This window comes from Thermobia domestica, chromosome 10, assembly GCF_964235325.1.
Source record: "Thermobia domestica chromosome 10, izTheDome1.hap1.1, whole genome shotgun sequence".
NCBI lineage: Eukaryota > Metazoa > Arthropoda > Insecta > Zygentoma > Lepismatidae > Thermobia > Thermobia domestica.
Window position 1 is genome coordinate 42,740,279 of NC_137463.1, and position 20,634 is coordinate 42,760,912.

Sequence of the window (20,634 nt, forward strand, 5' to 3'; positions counted from 1 at the left end):
ATCCTTATCTTCCCAAAATCCTACTGTATATGTTATATACTGTATATGTAGGTCTATTATTCTCCTATCTTCTTCTTCGCCTACAATGAACTTGTATGCAGGATAAGTCACATAGTATTTTCTGCCATAATTCACACTTGCATAATGATGCATTCATCCTTCAATTACTCAGGAAGTGAAAAAAAAAAAAGCTCAGTAATCCGACAGTTAAACAGCTATCTTTCGCATTGTAGTTGTTACTATGGCAGTTATGGACTCCTGAGCGGAGGACAAGGGGAGGGCAGTTGCTTCCTCTGTATTTTTTTTATTTAATTCTTGGAAAAAATAAAATGAAATCTTTCAGTTTAACGTCCTATGATTATGATCTTGAGGCTAAGGGAAGCGATGATTAAGGTAATTGGTAGATAATGGAAGAATTGGTGAAATTAGAATATGTAAAGAACGGGAGCACCCCGAGAAGAGCCCACGGACACGATGTTGTCCACCTCAACCTTACTTGCTTAGGGAACGAACCAGGAACATCACACGCTAGAGATAAATGCTCTACCACTAAGCCACCGTATCCCCTTCAATTCTTGGAAATGCATGTCAAAACATGCTAATTTACTGTCACATACTATAGTACTTAATACATTTATATTAAAAAATATAGTACTATAAAGTATATTAATAGTAAATACATTAGTGTGCATAATATTAATAGTGTGTGCATAAATAATTAGAAATATTGTTTTATTATGATGTATTATATTCGCACTTGAATCAAAGTTAGTGTGCATTTACGACTATGGATGTCTTCTGTCAACCCTTTACCCCCTTAGAATTGGTCTTTCGGTCTCCCCTTGGAATCGATCTTTTGCCCCTTTTGGAAAACATCCTACGAGCACCCCTAACGACAGTGTTGTCACTCAACAAAATGTATATAAAATTTTATGACTAATGGTATGTTTCGAAACACCCATATTGGTCAAAAAGAATCAAAATATTGTGTACTGTATCCTTTACTGTGTTGTACAGGAACTTGTGTTCAATTAATGTTGCTCTGAATAACATTTCAGGCTAAGGCCAATGTGTACTAAATTGCACTTCCAACATCACGTAAATAAAAATACGTAATGTGATGCAAATAACGAAAAGAATGAGCACTCTAAGTAATCCGGCAGTTTAATTAACTCGAGCACCCATCTGTAAAATAATAATAATAATAATAATAATAATAATAATAATAATAATAATAATAATAATAATAATAATAATAATAATAATAATAATAATAATAATAAGAAGAAGAAGAAGAAGAAGAAGAAGAAGAAGAAGAAGAAGAAGTGTGTACTGTAGACTTTACTATTCTATACAGGAACTTGTGTTCAATTCATGTTACGTGATAATGTGTATTAAATTGTTCATCCAGCATTATGTAAATAACAACATGTAATATGATGCAAATAGGAAAAATACAGAACTTTCAGAAATACAGAACTTTCATTAATTCGAGCACCCCTCAGTGTAAAAATTGCCAGATTAGTGAAAATGTAGAGGGGGTATATATATATATATATATATATATATATATATATATATATATATATATATATATATATATATATATGTGTGTGTGTGTGTGTGTGTGTGAGTGTGTGTGTGTGTGTGTGTGTGAGTGTGTGTGTGTGTGTGTGTGTGTGTGTGTGCTAAAAGATTAAAACTATGGTAACAAAGAATTTCTTACTGACTAATCATCCAACTAGAGAGGTTTTTACACTTTTGTAGTCTTGATGCGATAAGGGTGTAAAGTTTGGTGAAATTCTGTCTGCTTACTTTGGTTTAGGAGATAGTGGAAAGTGTGACAATATGAAAGATTGCGATGGTGCATCAACCACAAAATCTGAGGCTACGAAATAAGGGTTCATTAAAAGGTAAACCATGTCATTCTGAGGAGAAGTATTGATGGTGTTTTACGCAAAAAAAAAAAAGTACCTTCTACTGAATCCTATCTACGAACATACTGTTAAATAAAAGGAAAAGAAAATGTTGCAGTAATGAACATTTTTTTTTTCGGAGTTTTTCGCCATTTTTATAAGTTTTTCATCCCTCTGTACATTTACAACTTTTTTCCCTCATCTGAACTCTGAAAAATTCCGAGGGCACATTCATTGATTCAACACATTTGTTTGCGACCCCTGGAGGGTTGTAACACACTGAACACCATTCGAAGCTCCCATAATGTGCAGCTATATTGGATTCAAGCAATATATTCAGTGATGCTTGAAAAAAAGAAAGAAAAAGAAAACATAAGAGAGAGTCGTCATAAAAAATTCTTGTTAGATCGAATTGTATATAAACACCTCTTTTCTTTCAATCTTGAATCAGCTGCTTTAAAGAGACCGTGATAGCTCAGTGATAAACTGTTCACCTCTGATGTAAGGGGTCCCTGATTCGATCCCAATTCTAGCTAAATCCCACTTCCTTCATTCCATCATCATCGTTTCCTTTAGCTTCGGTGCATAGAATAATCGTGAGATGTTAAACTCTAAATTTTGAAAAGAACTGTTTTAAAGAAAGGATAATAGCTCCAAACTTAAATTCGTTTAATGTTGTTGAGCAGAAAAATCATATTAAAAATGATATACCATGTTAACTAATCGCTAGCACATGCAGACCCGTGCCGCGGCAAATCAGCGCCCGGGGCGAGAGTATATGACGGCGCCCCCATACATATATTCCAAGAAATTTTTCCTCTCTTTTTCCTTTTTTCTTTCCAGAATTTTGTGCCAGCCTTACTTCAGTACCCGGTGCCATAAAGTACTGCGCACATGTATACATTTCGTCTTCCATATGATAAATACTCTTCTCAAATTCATTTGATGATATAAGAAGCAGTGTTTCCGCTAAAGGAATGTGTCTTTTTTTCTTTATGGGGGAGGAATTAAAATAAAGGTAATTAACAGTTATGTCTGTGCCATCTGTATCATTTCACTTCCACAATAAATTGTAACGAAAAAAGTTATGTCAGTATCTTGGTCATATGATCATTCTTATATATATATATATATATATATATATATATATATATATATATATATATATATAGATAGATAGATAGATAGATAGATAGATAGATAGATAGATAGTTAGATAGATAGTTAGATAGATATAGATAGATAGATAGGTAGGTAGATAGATAGATATAGATAGATAGATAGATAGATAGATAGATAGATAGATAGATAGATAGATAGATAGATAGATAGATATAGATATAGATATAGATATAGATATAGATATATATAGATATATAGATATATTAAAAAATAAACAACTCATCAAATCGATTCAGTGATGGTAAACCTTTTCAAGGAGAGTCAAGGTAAAAAAAAATAAACTTTACGCAGGCTAATACAATTTATTGAAAGCAACAATAATATATTTTAATGTGATATATGAAATTGTATATGCATTTCTAAAAGTTTCTCATAATATGGTTCAAACTAGAATGCACGCCACTGACTACCCGAAGTGGAGTTAGACTAAATTTGTCCGTTAAATTCATCTCGCGGGCCGGAAAAATCTTTTCAGGGGGCTCCATCTGACCCTTGGACTGTAGTTTGCCTATCACTGTATTATACAATCTACAGAATTCATCTCATCTTAAACGAACTTTTGACATGACTTTACTTAGTTTGCACGTGAAACATTTTCCTGAACCATATCTTTGCTTCTCAAGTTATTACGATCACGCTATAGTGGAAGTTATAAGGTTGTAAGTTCGTTAATGGATACAAGGCGTTATCATCTTTACAGGTAACGGTAGACTTTAATGGTCACAATCCATATTCCATTCATTCATAAATGAACGTTTCCCATAACACTAACATATATAACCCTCAAAACATTTAAGAGGTGTGGGTTGCATAAACATCTAGGCGAAACTGTATATTCTTAATTCTTATTATAAATGTAAACGAATGCATTCATAAGTGTACGTTTCGTGTTTCTCTTTACTGTCTGTAGCGAAAATTATTTAGTTGGAAAGTTGGTTGGTTTAACATAGAATATAATTGTACACGATCTACAGAATTTATATCATCTTTTAATGACATTTTGTGATAGAGTTAGATCATAACTTGCTTTAGTAAGCATGTGAAATATTCTTTATTGTCGAGTCCTGTTCTATGGTTGTGGAGTTATCATATTAACCAACAAAATTGGAATTACTTAATAAAATTTTTGCAAAAAAATAATTACATATTGATATTTTAAAAACAAACAAGTGACTTCCATTTCACAATGTGAAGCTATGATAGATTTCCAAACTATAGAAACACAATACTCAAACTTCAAATAGTACATCTATAACTAACTACTGTTTGCCATTGATTAAGATCAAAATACCGAATCTGTTTCTGGGACGTTGAATCCATACCAAAAAGTCATTACACATTATGCCTTACTGTTTTTTTGTTCTGTGGCAATATAATTTGATCCAATGGCTAGCACGTAGTCCAGGGTTCGATTCTCGGTGGGAGATCACAAAAAAATTAATTTCACAACCATTCCCTTTCATTAATCATCCGTCCCTTTTTAGCCTAAAGGGGATAGATAACCCGTGGGGCATTAAACTAAGAAATTTTATTTTATTTTCACTTCGGATTTTTTTTTTTTTAATGCTGAATTCATGTCTTCTATATACAAAGAGAAAGTACCTCCAGAGGCGTCATTTCGAAAGAGCAAGGGGTTAATTTCCACTCCTCCTGAGTTTGAAAAAATACATTTTTTAATCAATTGTATACTATTACACTAATAAAAACGTTAAATTTCGGTGGAGAGCCCCCCCTCCCCCGAAATCTGAAATTTACGCAGCAGCGTAGACTATCTCATACCACTTTTGGTCTAACACGTATTAACAAACAAAGAGATGGATATATCTTATTCATAACTTCCCATACGTATTTATAACAAAGTTCGGAAATCTGGAAAATGTATAGTGAAATGCATCCACATTAAATGTACCAATAAAATGCGTTAATGATAGTCAAAATTGATTCTAATTAGTAATAATGTAGTGATACACATAAGTATATGCTTATGCTTGAAATTAGTAACAACCAAATAGAGAGAATATCATTTGGATCGTTTGCAATAGTTTACAAGTGTTTTACGGAATATCTTCCCTCTGGGAACATTAAAAATAAAAAATTCTTTCTGCTGAAATGTTTGTGCAGTCAAAAAATATTTTTTTTTTCTGTGAACAGTAATTTATCGAAGAAATTAAATGTCGACTAAAACCAGGGAATTCGTGTTACTATTCGGTTCAAAATCTCTTGTCGTCGCGAATTCTGTCGAGGAATTTGAAGCTTAAAATATAAAACAATAATCATGCCTGTTGTTCTGTATGGTTGCGAAACGTGGTCGCTTACTCTGAGGGAAGAACATTGACTGAAAGTATTTGAGAGCAAGATCCTGAGACGAATATTCGGACCCAAGAGGAACGGGAATGGGGAATGGCGGAAACTTCATAACGATGAACTACATAATTAATATACGGTTTACGCAACATTGTTAGGGTCACCAAGTCTAGGAGGCTTAGGTGGGCAGGTCATGTAGCTAGAATGGAAGAAAGTAGAAATGCTTTCAAAGTCTTGACTGGAAGATCAATCGGAAAACGACCATTAGGAAGGCCTAGGCGCAGATGGGAGGACAATATTAAGATGGATCTCGCAGAGATAGGAATACAAAGTAGAAACTGGATCTAATTGGCTAAGGATAGAAGTCAGTGGAGAGCTTTTGTGAACGTGGCATTGAACCTTCGGGTTCCATAGGCCATAGAGTTAGTTAGTTAGAACACTAATTCATCTCTAGCTAACATACATTTAAAAAATATCCTTGAAAAATACATAGATGACAAATATAAGAGAGTTAAAACGTCCTCTTTGTCCTATTCAGCTTCGTTCTGTGAAAACCCTTCATATAGAGTTAGGAACAGAAGAAAAGCTTTTAGGATATACCTGAACCGAATCCGGTGGCTCGTTTTCCACTGAGCACATTATTATTACTTCCTTTTTGAATAGAGGAAAAAGATAACATCTATACAGTCAGTGTCCTTCATTGTTTTTTCTCTCTTCAAGAACAAATTTGCAGACGCAAAACAAAGCCAAACAAAAAAACAATATACAAATAAATAATGCGTATATAAAATGTACTCTGTGGAACAACACAGGAATTCTTTTATTGCTTTTTTTTTCTGTCTACTGTTGGTTGTGATTATAGAGGGAGATGTGGATCCGTAGGAAGTAATCTTCTGCGTATGGAGTAATCTTGTTGCAATTAACAAAGGATTACGTAGTTTTCGTCGAAATGTTCAAGCGACAGAAAAAAAAAAACTACGCTTCTATCTTGCTAACAAGCATAACATTCCTGGTATTCTACTAACGAACCACAAACTATAGTTATTTCTTAAAAGGGGAATGAAGCTAGTATTAAGAGTGTATGGCGTATTTCATATAAAGACGTTCAATGACCTAAGTCAGTGAAGAGTACAATGACGTTAAGCTACTGTGTGATCATTATAAGTTAAACCTTACTCAATCAGCTGGCGCTAGTATTGTAGTCTGTCTATAGATCATAAACTGTCCTCTAGTGGAGAAAAAAAATCAAATGAAATCTTTTCAGTTAACTTCTCACGATAATGCTCTTTAGGTTGAAAGAGACAAATTATTATTATTAGAACGAGTTGAGTCGACTTGATTTTGAGTTTAATGTCCCTTTCAGCAGCGAGGGATATGAGACGGGACCGTGAAATCCGAGCCACATGAGCTCCCTCCGGGAATCGAACACGGGTCTTCCACGCCAAAGTCGCGTACGCTACGAAGGAGCTAGAATTATTAATAGAAGTTAATGATTCTGAGATAATTGGTAAAATGAGAATGTAGAAGGAAACGAGAGAATCTCGAGAAGATCCACGAATATTATACTACTCATTATAAACTTACATAGACTGGGATCGAACCAAGGACTTTTCAAACTAGAGATGAGCGTTCTACTACTGAACCGCCCTGTCCTTTTTCTGATGTACTTTAATCACATTGCTGCTTGTTTTAGTTGTATGTAGTTCCACCATAGCCGTCCTAAACACGGATGAGAATGAAAGAAGGTTGATACAGCTGGCTGGCCTAGTAAGAACGATGAATCGCACCGTAAAACGAAATAACTTAATTCACTTACCGAAATTTCAGTTAAAGGAACCCAAGTGAAGCAAATCCGAATGAACAATCAAAAATGATTTTGGGCTTTAAGAGGAAAACAAATTGTTGGCACTACATTGAGTGAGCCAGGTTAACTGGCTCAACTAGGAGTAAAAGCTAGGAGGGAACGTCGTTCCACCACTTCCAAAATTTCTAAAGAGTCCCCCCACTTCCTAAAAATTTACAATGGGCAAAGGTAGGCACAGGGGACGATGTGACGTCATGTTTCCCCTGCCTTTTCAGATCCACTTTTACCCATGGGCTTAACGAAGCTGAATGACGCTAAATGACTAAAGACAGAAACGTGAAACTAGCAGGGAAAAAAATTGAACGTACACTTAGTGACAACCACTGAAAAATAGTAGAGCGGGGACGACAGCAACAGAGAAACACTTGGATGGAGGCTAAGATACTTGCCAAATACAGGACAAAATGGAACTGTTTCACAGAGGTCCTATGCTCCACAAGGAACGAAAGGAAATAAATTTTATTTTTCTCTCCTCTGCTATAACTAAAAAATATATGAAGACAAGCATTCCTTATATAATTAATTCAAAAAATGTATTCCAGAAACTGTCGAATACTCATTAACTTCACCCATCATCATTCTCAAACTCAAATCATTCCATGACACTTCAACCTCACTCAACCTCACAGCAAAGTTTGCCTCTTAGTATGTGTGATGTATTAAAATTGGAGTCGGATCTCATTACTGATTTGTACAAATGAAACCTGTTGAATTGCCTATAACTCTAACTTGATCATACGGGTGGAGAAGCAATATAGTAGGCAAGAGCCTCGAGTTGGAATACAATGTTTTAATTTTTTTTTTTCAATTTCCTCTATTGAAGTGACAAACTTCTTTAGAAATCGTGACTGAATTTTGATGATGACTTCACTGTTGAAAAAATTCCCCCCAAAATTTTTGGTCACAGTTCGCCACTGAAAATAGATACACAGACATATGTTACTACTGTATAAGTTGGCCACTCACGTAAGTTCTCTGGAACAATGGCTGGCCAATTTGAACAAATTTCACTATATATAATATATATAAAAAATTGGATTATTATTTTAAATAGAGAACTCAAGGGTTTCCAGACCACAATGTTGTTATTCTCGTTTTCATGTTACTCTCTCTTCTACGCGATACAGCTCGTCGTATGTTCGCTAGAGGCGCTATTACATTCTCGCCTTCCAGTCGTTGTCATGGAAACAAACGGCGTTAGCAACGTTTTATGATGACAAAGCTCCATGCAGGCTGGGTGAATCTTTAGATATGCCCTGAACCTTTTCCTTTAAAAAAAAAAAAAAATCATCAGATAAGAAAGGAGGGGCGACTATTGTTCAATAGTCCTGTAATAGCCTTTATTCATCATTTTTCTTTTAGATCTTAGATAAATCCTACAATGTCTTGTTTCTTATTTGTCAATCAATATACTTTCACTTTGTTGTGTCAGGAGAAACAGCTGATCGTTTTAACTAGATAGTTAAGGTTTCATCGTACTATCTTCATAATCATTGCTAAGCTGTGATTTGTTTTAGTTTATTCAATATTGTATTTATCGTATGTATTGTATTAGCGTATTTTGTTCAACTGCATATTCCAATCCGCATATGTATAATGTATATTTCAGTGCACAAAATATAACTTGGTGTACCTTCTGAGTTCTGAAATTAGCAGACAATTTTCGTCTTGTAGACTCTTCTCTGAGTGAGACAGAAACAGAAATATGCTACTATAGGCTCATTCATGATATATTGCTTTGAAGTCATAGTAAATTTTATAGAAGTTTAAATCTTGACTCCAACTTATTGAACGCTTCCGTTGCGAGAAAATGTCCAGTGGCATTATTCCATTTTTTTTTATTATTTTGGGGCAGGGGCAAGGTTCTTGTACAGTTAGCGACAAAAATTCTTTCCCTTTGTTTAAATTAATTTCGTAAATAACTTCAGAATGGAAGGACAATTAGAGTACAGTTTTCAGTAAATTAAAAAGAATATGATTTTCTGCACGTTCCAGCCTACCACCGTGATTCCCAAAATAAATTTTATGACACGGAAAGAAGTTTTGTTGCTGATTGTACATACTAATTTCACGTTTTGCATCAGTATATTACTATACTATTTATTAATGTATATACGTACCTCAAACTCAGTAAAGAGGGTGAGGGGAGTGGCAATTTCCCTTTGCCCTCTAAATGAAGTGCAGCGTGAGCGAATGAACGGACAGCCGAACATGGGAAATTCTCGTTTTCGGTCAGAAGGATTTTAAAAACACGTAATTCTTTCAACATCTTGATTTCAATTAATTTCGCCGTTGATATGGTGATGGTAGGTGGAAGATGAAAACCGTTTCGACAGGGACGCCCACAGGATTTTTTCCAAGGGAGGTGAAGGTCGATTCCAAGGAGGGAATAAAAGGTAGGCACAAAAGCACAGTCGCTAATACACACATACAGTACTTCGATGCACGCATACGGATAACATATATATATATATATATATATATATATATATATATATATATATATATAGGTCCCATAGTTTTGGAGCTATGGACCTATAAAGTTCATATTTTCATGTTTTCGGCAGTCTATAACTCCGAAAGGAAACATTTTGTGCATCCAGGTACGTCTATACTTTTTCTCTTATCTTGATGTCAGGAATCATCTCACAAACGTTGTCGGTCTTGTTTTGAAACACCCTGTATACCATAGAAAACAACAATTATTTACGCATATATCCTTATTAATTAACTACGATAAATTAACTATAGTACTTGGTATAAATATATTAAGTGCTATAGTACGTGAGAGCAAATTAGTATGTTTTGATATGTATTTCCAAGAACTGAACATCTTTCTGAACACGCTATCTTGGGATTATCTTAAGTATACGCACTAATCTCAAGGAGGCTCACGCTATCTTGGCCTAATCTTAAGTGTACTCACTAATCTCAATGGCGCTCACGCTATCTTGGCCTTATCTTAAATGTACTCACTAATCTCAGTGAGGCTCACGCTATCGTTGCCTTATCTTAAGTGTACTCACTAATCTCAATGGCGCTCACGCTATCTTGGCCTTATCTTAAGTGTACTCACTAATCTCAATGGCGCTCACGCTATCTTGGCCTTATCTTAAGTGTACTCACTAATCTCAATGGCGCTCACGCTATCTTGGCCTTATCTTAAGTGTACTCACTAATCTCAGTGAGGCTCACGCTGTCGTTGCCTTATCTTAAGTGTACTCACTAATCTCAATGAGGCTCACCTATCTTGCCCTTATCTTAAGTGTACTCACTATTCTCAATGAGACTCATGCAATCGGATCTCACTCACTAGGGATCAAAAGTTCTATCCCCAATGAAGCTCGTACTAGGACGATCTTGCGCTCACCAACATCATTCTGGCTCAGACTCTAGCTCGCTATTCACTAAATTATTAAGTTCATGATCCAACACTTACAAATTTTGACATTTCTAGTTAGTTTCGGTCTAGGAATAATCTAGAGCAGACTCGAATACTAACCACAAAAATGTAGCTTCTTGCTTTGGGGGCAAAAGTGTTTGAGAAAAGAAATCTAACTTTCAACTTCAGGGCGTTTAGCATTTCAAAGTAAAAAGACAAAACAGAAATTATCACGCATCACTTACTCCAGAGGCTGCAGTTTCTAAATTCTAATTGAAGATTGAACTCATATTTGTTCAAACTTTCTCCTAGATCCAGCACCTAGAGTCTGTAAACAATCCAAAAATTAAGCAAAAATTGGCTTTAATCTGGGTAAAGAACAGTAACATAAGAAATTAAGGAAACTCGATTGTCTTCAAAGTTCGCATATACTTTTGAATTTTACAAACCAGAGTGAATTTTCTCTATGCACATGCAGATAGCCAGACAAACATCTTCAACTTCTACTTTGTTCAAAATTTTGAACGTAGTTGGCGAGATATAATCTATCATTAGGATCAGAAAAACTGTTGAAAAATCTACCCCTCCCCCCAAAAAGGCTATCTTGTTTCGCACGATTTACTCTCTATATGGGCTAATGAAACCATGTTTGAAAAAAACAAACTGTAGTCAATATAATTAGGTAATAACATCACTTCTATGCTCATATTTAAACATAGTGAATACTGTCCAGGGAATATGAATCCTAACTAGATACAAACGTAAAGATTTTGTGCGCATAGAAGCATATTTACAGATAACAATAGTCGAAAAGGTAAGATTCCAATAATTTCACCTATAAAGTATGCAACCCAATAAACACAAATGTAAAGTAAGGTGTATATGTTCCAGGTATCCGTTCTTAAAGGTGAACGTAATGTGCAATGATACAAATTCCATTAGAGCACTCACTTTTTCTCTATTTTTCTGTTAAACATATATAGTTTTATTTTATTTTTACACAGTAACAAACGATTTAATGATTAAAGGATAGAATCTTGATACTTTGGTCAAATATGAATTAAATTAATCAGAAGGTAATCCGCACATTTTTCCTAGTATTTCTGTATATGTTTAAATCATTTTAATTCTTGATTGAGAAAAAGATTTTAATTCTTGAAGCCATGTTCATAACAAAGTATAAAATAAGAAATTATATACAGGGTGGACCATTTACCTTGAAATGTCCTTGTAATATTTTAACTAATAGTTTCAATGTAATGAACGTTTATAATATGCAAATATCCACAGGACATTGTTTGACATATTCCGAAATACAGTGATTAAAAAGTTGGGCCAACCCTATCAAAAAGTTATGTTTTTTAAATGACACTACGTAACTTTTTAAGATACTTTAAATCTACATATTACCCAAAATCTGACAATATTAAATGTATTATTCAATGTTGCAAACTAAGGACGCTATAGTGTCACAAACGTCCGTAAATATTCAAATATTGGAGAAGTCTGCAATACTAATAACGCAAGTGAGATGGACATGTCAACGCACATCGGAAGCAGGCCTACGTAAGTGTCAAATATTATGATTATGATATGAAGTATTTCTCGCAAGTAAGAACAAATTTACATATCAAATACTATAATATGAGTTATTTCTAGCAAGTAAGGACAAATTTACATACCAAATACTATTACTATGATATGAGGTATTTCTAGCAAGTAAGAACAAATTTACATATCAAATACTATTACTGTAATATAAGGTATTTCTAGCAAGTAAGAACAAATTTACCTATCAAATACTATTACTATAATATATTTCTAGCAAATAAGAACAAATTACATATCAAATTCTATGACTATAATATCAGGTATTGTAGCTAATAAGAACATATTTACATATCAAATACTGTGACTGTGGTATGAGGTGTTAATAGCAAGTAAGATCAAATTTACATATCAAATACTATGACTGATATATATCTAGTAAGAACAAATTTACATGTAAGGTATTATGACTATGATATGAGGTATTTCTAACAAGTAAGAACAAATTTGCAAGGAATTGAAAATGTAACATTCTTCGAAAGATTTTATTACGAAAAAGTACTTAAATAAGTATCACATCTAATAATAAAGATGGTTTACAATTTGTGATCTCAACCCGTTTCTGAAATAGAAAAAACAGATTATGATTAGAGACTGCTATATTGCTTAAAATACGTAGTTGTGGGAAATTGTTATTTAAAAAAAAAATCGTTCGGAATTATGTAATTTTCAGCAGTGTTGCAAATTTTAACAATGCTTATCATATACTCAAAATGGGTTGAGACATCAAATTGTCGTACACGTATATTGTAATTATGATCTTTACGTTTATTGTAAATCATCTATGTAATTAGATTTAAGCACTTTTTTTAGAAATAGATCTTTTTGAAGAAAGTCAACTCTTCAATCCTTTGTCAATTTGTACCTACTTGTTAAAAATACGTCATATGATGGTCATATTATTTAATACTTCACTTACATTATTATTGTTGAAGTAGTTTCGAAACTTTGCATTTTATGGATGTTTGTGATACTGTAGCGCCCTTAGGTTGTAGCACTGAACAATAAGTTTTATATTCTAAGTTTGTTTTTAACATGTAGATTTAAAATATGCAATAAGCTGACATACTACTGTTTTTTTTTAATACAACTTTGTCCTTTCTACCCTCTCTAGGATTTTGAACGAAATCGTAGACTCTCACGTTGGGGTACCTGGTGATACCCCCTTCCCTTATTATCACAGGGACATGATTGTACATCGTTCGAATGCTTATGGATCACAGATTCCAACAAGGTAAAATTTGTGAAATTTCCGCCCTATTCGTATAAGAAGAAGAAGAAGAAACAAATTGTCCTGTAATTTAATTTACGTCAGAAAATTGAAACTCAGAAAATTGACCAACTTTGCCCTCCTCCCCCCAGGGCACACAGGGAAACATTGCATCTCATATTTTAAGATACCACCAGGTTAACAGTACTGGAAACTCAATTGAACCTTTAAATGCCCATTGACGCAATTGCTGCGTTAAGGTTACAAAATTTCAGTGAATTTTATGTATTAGTTTAAAAGTTATGAGAAGGTTTCAAGATAAATGATCCACCTGTACAAGCAGATTGATTAAAAATCTGGATCTATTCGTGGAAGTTGAAAATGACTGCAAGGATTGGGATAAATATGTGCTATGGCTATTTAAAGATCTATCAAAACAAGCAAATGACCATCATGCCGGCCATCTCAAAGTTCACCAATCACCATATTGAATGTAACTGATTTTTTTTTTTTCAACTGGAAAGATGTCATGTCATTTGAGGCTAGAAAGTCATCAAAAATACAAAACTTCATTTGGATTCAAGGTGGCAGCCATAATAATCACATGTCCTCCAGACTTTTGAATCACCCTGTATATACAGTAAATGTGTATGTGCATGGACTGTTGGCTATGATTATTGATTTTTTTTTTGTTTGTTAACTAAAATGACTAAAGAATGGATGTTTGAAACTGGCTGAGGTTATTATGAATAATGTTACTTTTAAATAATAATAATAAAAAAGTATTTAAAAATTGTTGAAAACGTATGAACAATGTTTTTCCGTCATCCATTGCCAATAATTGACACTTTCTAGTTATTTTTTTTTTTAATACCATGTTCACTTTAACTGACTTCATTTAGCGAATGTAAAATTTCAAATTAACACCAATTCAAGTGGCTAAAATATTTCCCGCATTTTAAAAAATAATTCTGCGAAAGTTTTGCCAAAATAGTGCAGTAGTTGAAATGATACTTGAGTAAAGTCACTCTTATTTCAAAGCTTGCTAGAAGATAATTTTATTTCGTACGTTCTTCTATTTCTCTTTTTAAATCATTTAAATAGGAAATTAAAAAGGAACAGGATTAAAGCACTAAAATGTAACTGAAACATGGTAGTTTGAACTACGTTTATATTGTACATAAAAGTGTAATAGAAACATAAGCTGTTAAGAAGTAGTTTGAGCTTTCTTTACATTGTATATGTAATCAGTGTCTGAAAACAAAGCACTATTTTTTCTTTTCCGTAAGCTAATTACGATAAGGGTTATTCACAGGAATATACCCCACAATCAGTACCTCAAAGAATGAACGAACTATGTTCGTATTTCCCGTGATTCTTAGGGTGGCGAGCACCAAACTAGTATAAATTACTCTTTTAGTAACTCTTACTTCTTTAGTCTGGACTACTTTAGTAAGTTACTTCCATAGTAATATACTCTTTTAGTAACTGTTGGAGAGCTCAATTTATATTTACTTCTTTAGTTGTAACTAAAGTAGTAACGCCTTTTTACTAAAGAAGTAAGCCATTTCTACACACTACTGGTACGTGTATTTCGTTTGCTATCGGGAGCTGAAGCTTATAAAAAGATGCGCCTATGAAAAAAAGGCAGAGAACATGCTCTTGTAGTGAAGAACAGGAAGTTGTTGGGAAAAGCAGATGAGCTTCTTTCGTTCAAAATGCGTTTAATACGAGAGAAATATAATGCAAAAACGTTGTTAATTAAAAAGACAAAGAGAAATCATAAAAAACAACCTTAAAATGGAAGTTATGAATAAGTTCAACAACGAAATGGAGCAAATTTTAGGTTCCGGTTCTTCAGGCAATGTGCTCGAGAAATTTATGTTTTTGTAAATGAATATGAATATGTTTTATATGTACAAAATATTTATTTTCATTCAAAATATAATTTTATTACATTACACTGTTACGATAGTATTTGAAAGTTAAGAACATATTAATGTCGATTCATGGTCGGAAACAAGAAATATTAAATCAGAAATAATTATGTAACTATAACGTCAAAAGAAAAACTATTGTCCAGGAACTGTTATATATAAAACAATTCTTCTCAGAGTATAAACATCTCATCCAGTTCCTTGCCAGATGGTAGTGTACGAAATATATTTTATTTGATTGATATTTTTTCCAATATGGTCTTGTTTTTCACATGACGTAATGTTTATTATTTCAGCATCAGTACATTTAATTTTTCTAATTACCACATACTAATATTTATTTGTATTAACAAAATTATAAGAGTAGACATCTTGTTTTTCTTAGAAATAATCAAAACATCTTTATTGTATAACTTTGTGTACTGAAGTAAGAAATAAAATGAAAATGTTAATCCCTATTTGAAAAAAAAAAACCAGAGAACCATAACTATAAAATTATACATAAATAAAATGGGTCACATTTCACTGCAGTAGTGACGATCCAGTGTCTTATATTCATTTAAGAGGGAAAAGTCTTTACAATAACTTCTTATTCTACTAGCAAATTAGGTACAACATTAATTAAAATAATTAAGTATAATAGACCTGACAGCTTGCCCTGCACCATCTTCTTCTGGCTGAAATGCATATTGGTCGATGTCATTCACATGCACAGCAACAGGGTGAAACACATCTCCAACTTCTATTCCAGAGTTGTGCAGATCTGGAGCAGCCACAATAACATTTCCACATTAGTTTTTTTTTTTCATATCGCATTGTTTCAGTGAAAATTTGGAAATGTTTCTTGCAAATACCGAATGAACGTTCTATTATACATCTTGTAGCAATATGGACTCTATTGTAACGCTCTTCGGCTCCTGTCTGAGGTCGAAACTCAGGAGACATAAGATGTTTGGAGAGAGCATATCCGCTATCTCCAACAAACAACCCATCATACTGTCCATTTTCAAATTCTACAGAACTATATTACCAATGTCCCAAATGCATGCATCATACGTGAAACCCAGTCACGGCTTACCAAGTTCAAAATCTTCATATTGGCATCAGAAATGATTTGTGTATTACTAGAAAAGAAATTCTTGATTTTCTGTATAGCTCTGCTTGCTCCAGAAGGACAAAGTATGGGTATATGTACTATACACTCATGTCCAAAATTATTGTGGCATATCTATAACTGTCTTCTTGTAAGAATATAATTTGATAATGATTTTGCAGGGTACTTTTAATACTGATAGTACGTGTATAATCGGGAAATGTATATTTGTGGTAATTTCATAGGGAAAAAAATATAAATACGAAAATTATAATGAGTAAAATAAAATGTTGGTAAGTGGACAAGAAAATTTTATTTTCGTTTTATTGTTCTTATTTACGATTATACACATACGAACATCATAAGAAATATCGGGTGAATTCGTTATCAAATTATATTCTTAGAATAACATATTTATAGACATGCGACAATAATTTTGGACATGGGTGTACATAATCTATGGCCCTATGACATTCCGGAATCCACCAATTCGTTAAATTTCCTTTTGTACCTTGATATATATTTTCTTTGTTCTGTGGCATGGACACATACAGTGGCTTTAAGGCAATTAAAATTTTTATCACACCGTTAAAAGCTTTTCCAGCAGTAGTACGATGGATGTTAATGAGATCAACTACTACGATTTGATAAGTACCAGTGAGAAAGATTCGCAATCCATAAAGAAGTTGCAGCCTAGGAGACAAAGCACGGTTCCTATCAGAATTATGATGCAGTAAAGGCTCCAGCATACCAAGCAGCGATTCAAAAGATTCCTTACGAAACCGAAACCGCTCTTTGAAATTATGGTCGCTATACATCGCAAATGATTTTCTTCTATCCATTAAAATCCTCATTCTTGGGTTGCCTACTTCTTCCTACATCTCCACATATTCTTCGTAGTCCAGATAATCCATAGAATTCGATATTTAATACACAGAAACCAAAGAACACACCTTACTCTCTAACTTTACTCCTACTACTGCTTAGGAGTAAATTTTGGCCTTATTTACTCCTTAAGTTACTAATGTAGTAGCGTACTCTTTGATGGTGCTCTCCACCAGTTATGGAGTAAATAAGTTTACTACAGGAGTAAATGAAAAATTTACTCCTGTAGTAATTTACTCCTTTAGTTCAGTTCTCTCGACTGGAAATCGCCGATTTCCTTCTCTCTTAGTAACTTACTACTTTAGTTCCACTTACTCTTGGTTGGTGCTCGCCACCCTTAGGATAAGGAGTTGTAGGAAGAATTTGCAGTGCACAATTATGATAAAGGGCCAAAACAGAAGTTATTGTTCCCCTTCTAAGATCTTGTTTTACTGGTCTGCTAAAAGATCTGTTCTAGTGGTGGGCTCGAAAACCGTATTCTTTTTCGGGTTTTGAAAACATTCAAAACACCGGTTTGCTTTATCCAAAAGTTATTTCGGTTTTCTATCCAATTAGTTTCCGCGTAAAACCGAACTGGCTTTTGAAAATCCAAAACTGGTTTTGGAGCATAATCAAAAGTCAGTTTTTCTAGAAATTGGTTTTCGGTATTTCATTAAAAAAAAAAAAAAAAAGTTTTTCTTATCCATAATCTATAATCCTAGGGCATACCAACTATCAATATATATCCTTACACAACCCCCTCGTATTATTATTGCCAATAGCACTACTGTCGTAACTTGCTTTAGCTAACGTTGGGTCTACGTAGGCTTAAGCTACGGCATTGGCCATGGCAAATTCTTCTTATCTTACGTAGGAGTCTCTATCTTTATCATTTACGCAATATACCGTGACGAATTCTTACTCTGAAGATAAACCTTGTTTTTAAATCCTTGTTTTCAAACATCTTCAGCGAGCAACATACGTATCCATACAATACAATGAGCTTTTACTTTTTTTAAAATATTGATTGGCGTTGTGATGCATAATGGTGAGATAAGAAAAAACCTCCCTGACTTTACAGACTACGAAGGATTATGGACGGACAGATAGATGTTAATCTTGGACATATGTAAGCGTATTGACTTTCATAGGTATTATTCCTGGCTTTCTAGATCGAAGTTCGCTACCTCTTAATTAATATAGCTCTTCACTCACGGTGTTGGGACATCCAGGATCTCTCTCTCATGAGATGAGTGGGCACGGTAGCTCAGTGGTAGAGTGTTTACCTCTGGTGCCTGGGTTCCTTGATCCGATCCCCGGTCAAGTAAGCTTATGATGGACAACATCGGGGTACTCCCGTTTCCTCCGACATCCTCATTCCACCAAATTCTTCCATCATCATTCACTTGCCTTGATCATCGTCTTCCTTAGAATAAGAAACATAAACGTTGGACGTTAAACTGAAAGATTTTTACTTCATTTTTTCTCGTGAGATAAATAGTTAGAATTGTTTCATTCAGTGTGAAAGACTTGGATTCGATTCCCGGGGAAGCTCTTGGGTACGAATTTCGCATTAATTTGTAGATTCACGACTGATACAACCTCGGTGTTAAAACAGGCGTCAAAATTCCAACTAGGGCCTAATTAGCTAATACCTTCTTCATCGTCTCGTGGAAGAGAAAGCAAGAAAACGCCTGTCACTTTCTGTCGTATTATAAAACCTGCTTGTGAATCTTTCTGTATATATATAAGTCTGTATGCTTTTTGCTAACTTCGTGTTCATGCTACGTTACGAAAGATACAAAACGAAAAAGGCAAACTCGGAACAGACAGAGGAAAAGTCAAACACACACAAGTAAACACGTCTCTGCCATACCATAACCATCCTCAGCGTTACACAACGCTATGCTGTTTGCTGTGAGTGCCTCCGACACGAAAAGTTCTTCCATACCAATTCCATTTCCATGCAGCGACGACCACCTAACCAAGCCAGCCAGCTCAAGCAGACATTTAGTTAGGAGAGCTCGGGTAAAATCGATGTTGCCGAGTCCGCATCGCAGATTTCGCGATGTTGCCAAAATACGGTTGCGTTTTTTTTTTCTCCATTTTGTCTCTCGCTTCTCCCACGTGAGGATGATTGACTGGATAGGGTAAATGCGGAGATCCGCGGGGAGAGGAGTGCAAAATATGAGGGAGTGAACCGCCATGCCGAGACCTTGACTGTCTGCAGTGTTGCTTGTTTGAAGTCGACTCAAGGCCATTGGATTTGTCTCTCTCTTTTGACTTCCTCATTTCCTTGGTCACGGTTCCTCCAGTGCGACGTTGCCAATTGGACACGTCCCGCCTGCAAAAGGTCAGTGAAGCGAAAACAATGATCGAAAGTCACTCGTGAAAATTGCAGCAAAAAGTAACCAATCTGGTCCTTTTCGAGACGCAACAATACGTTCAAGTCTCCAGGACAATCATCTCGGTAGGATACGCGAAAATTTGGCAACAGTGTTGCAGCGAAACAGACACACCTCTGTTGTCTTGGTCTGTTCATCAACCCCATCGTCTTCCCACCACTTCAGTCAATGTATATACTTAATTCCTTTTCTCTCTTTGGCTCCCACACACTCTCTGTACTTCTCTCTTTCTGTGTGTGTGTGTGCCTCAATTCTTTTGGAGTGGCAGGTCCCAGGATCAATTTTCATCAAACCCACTCAGACAATTGAATCTTACGAAGAGTAAAGCAACAGTTAACTTACCTTACAGCTGGTTCAAGTTGCAGATTTATAGGTCGTGGAACTGTGTGATCTCTCTCTCTCTCTTTCCTTTTTTTCTTGTTCTTCCAAATCTTAGAGCGAGAACAGGTGATGGAATAGTACAGGTTTATTATTAAGTCTTATCGTGGTCCGTTCCGGGCAACAGCCATTCTGCGGGTCATTGACGTTCTGTACCGTACTTAACGCTCAGGTGTTTTCTTTTTCCTTCGCTCACTGCGAATATCCACGTAGGTTAGTCATAGTTATGTGAGTTAAAACACTACTACCCTTCAACTAGAATCGAATACAAAATCTCATAATATAACCAATGAAAGAGATTACTGGTTGAATGGAAGTCCTGGAGGAAATGGGGTCCTAGAAAATGAAATATTTTAGTTTTACGTTCCACGATTATTCCGAGTAGGCTAAAGGAGACAGTGATAATGATAAATGAATGAAATGGTGGAATGAAGGTGAGAGGAGACGGGAGAACAACAGGAAAAATTACGCACACGGTGTTTGTCCACCAC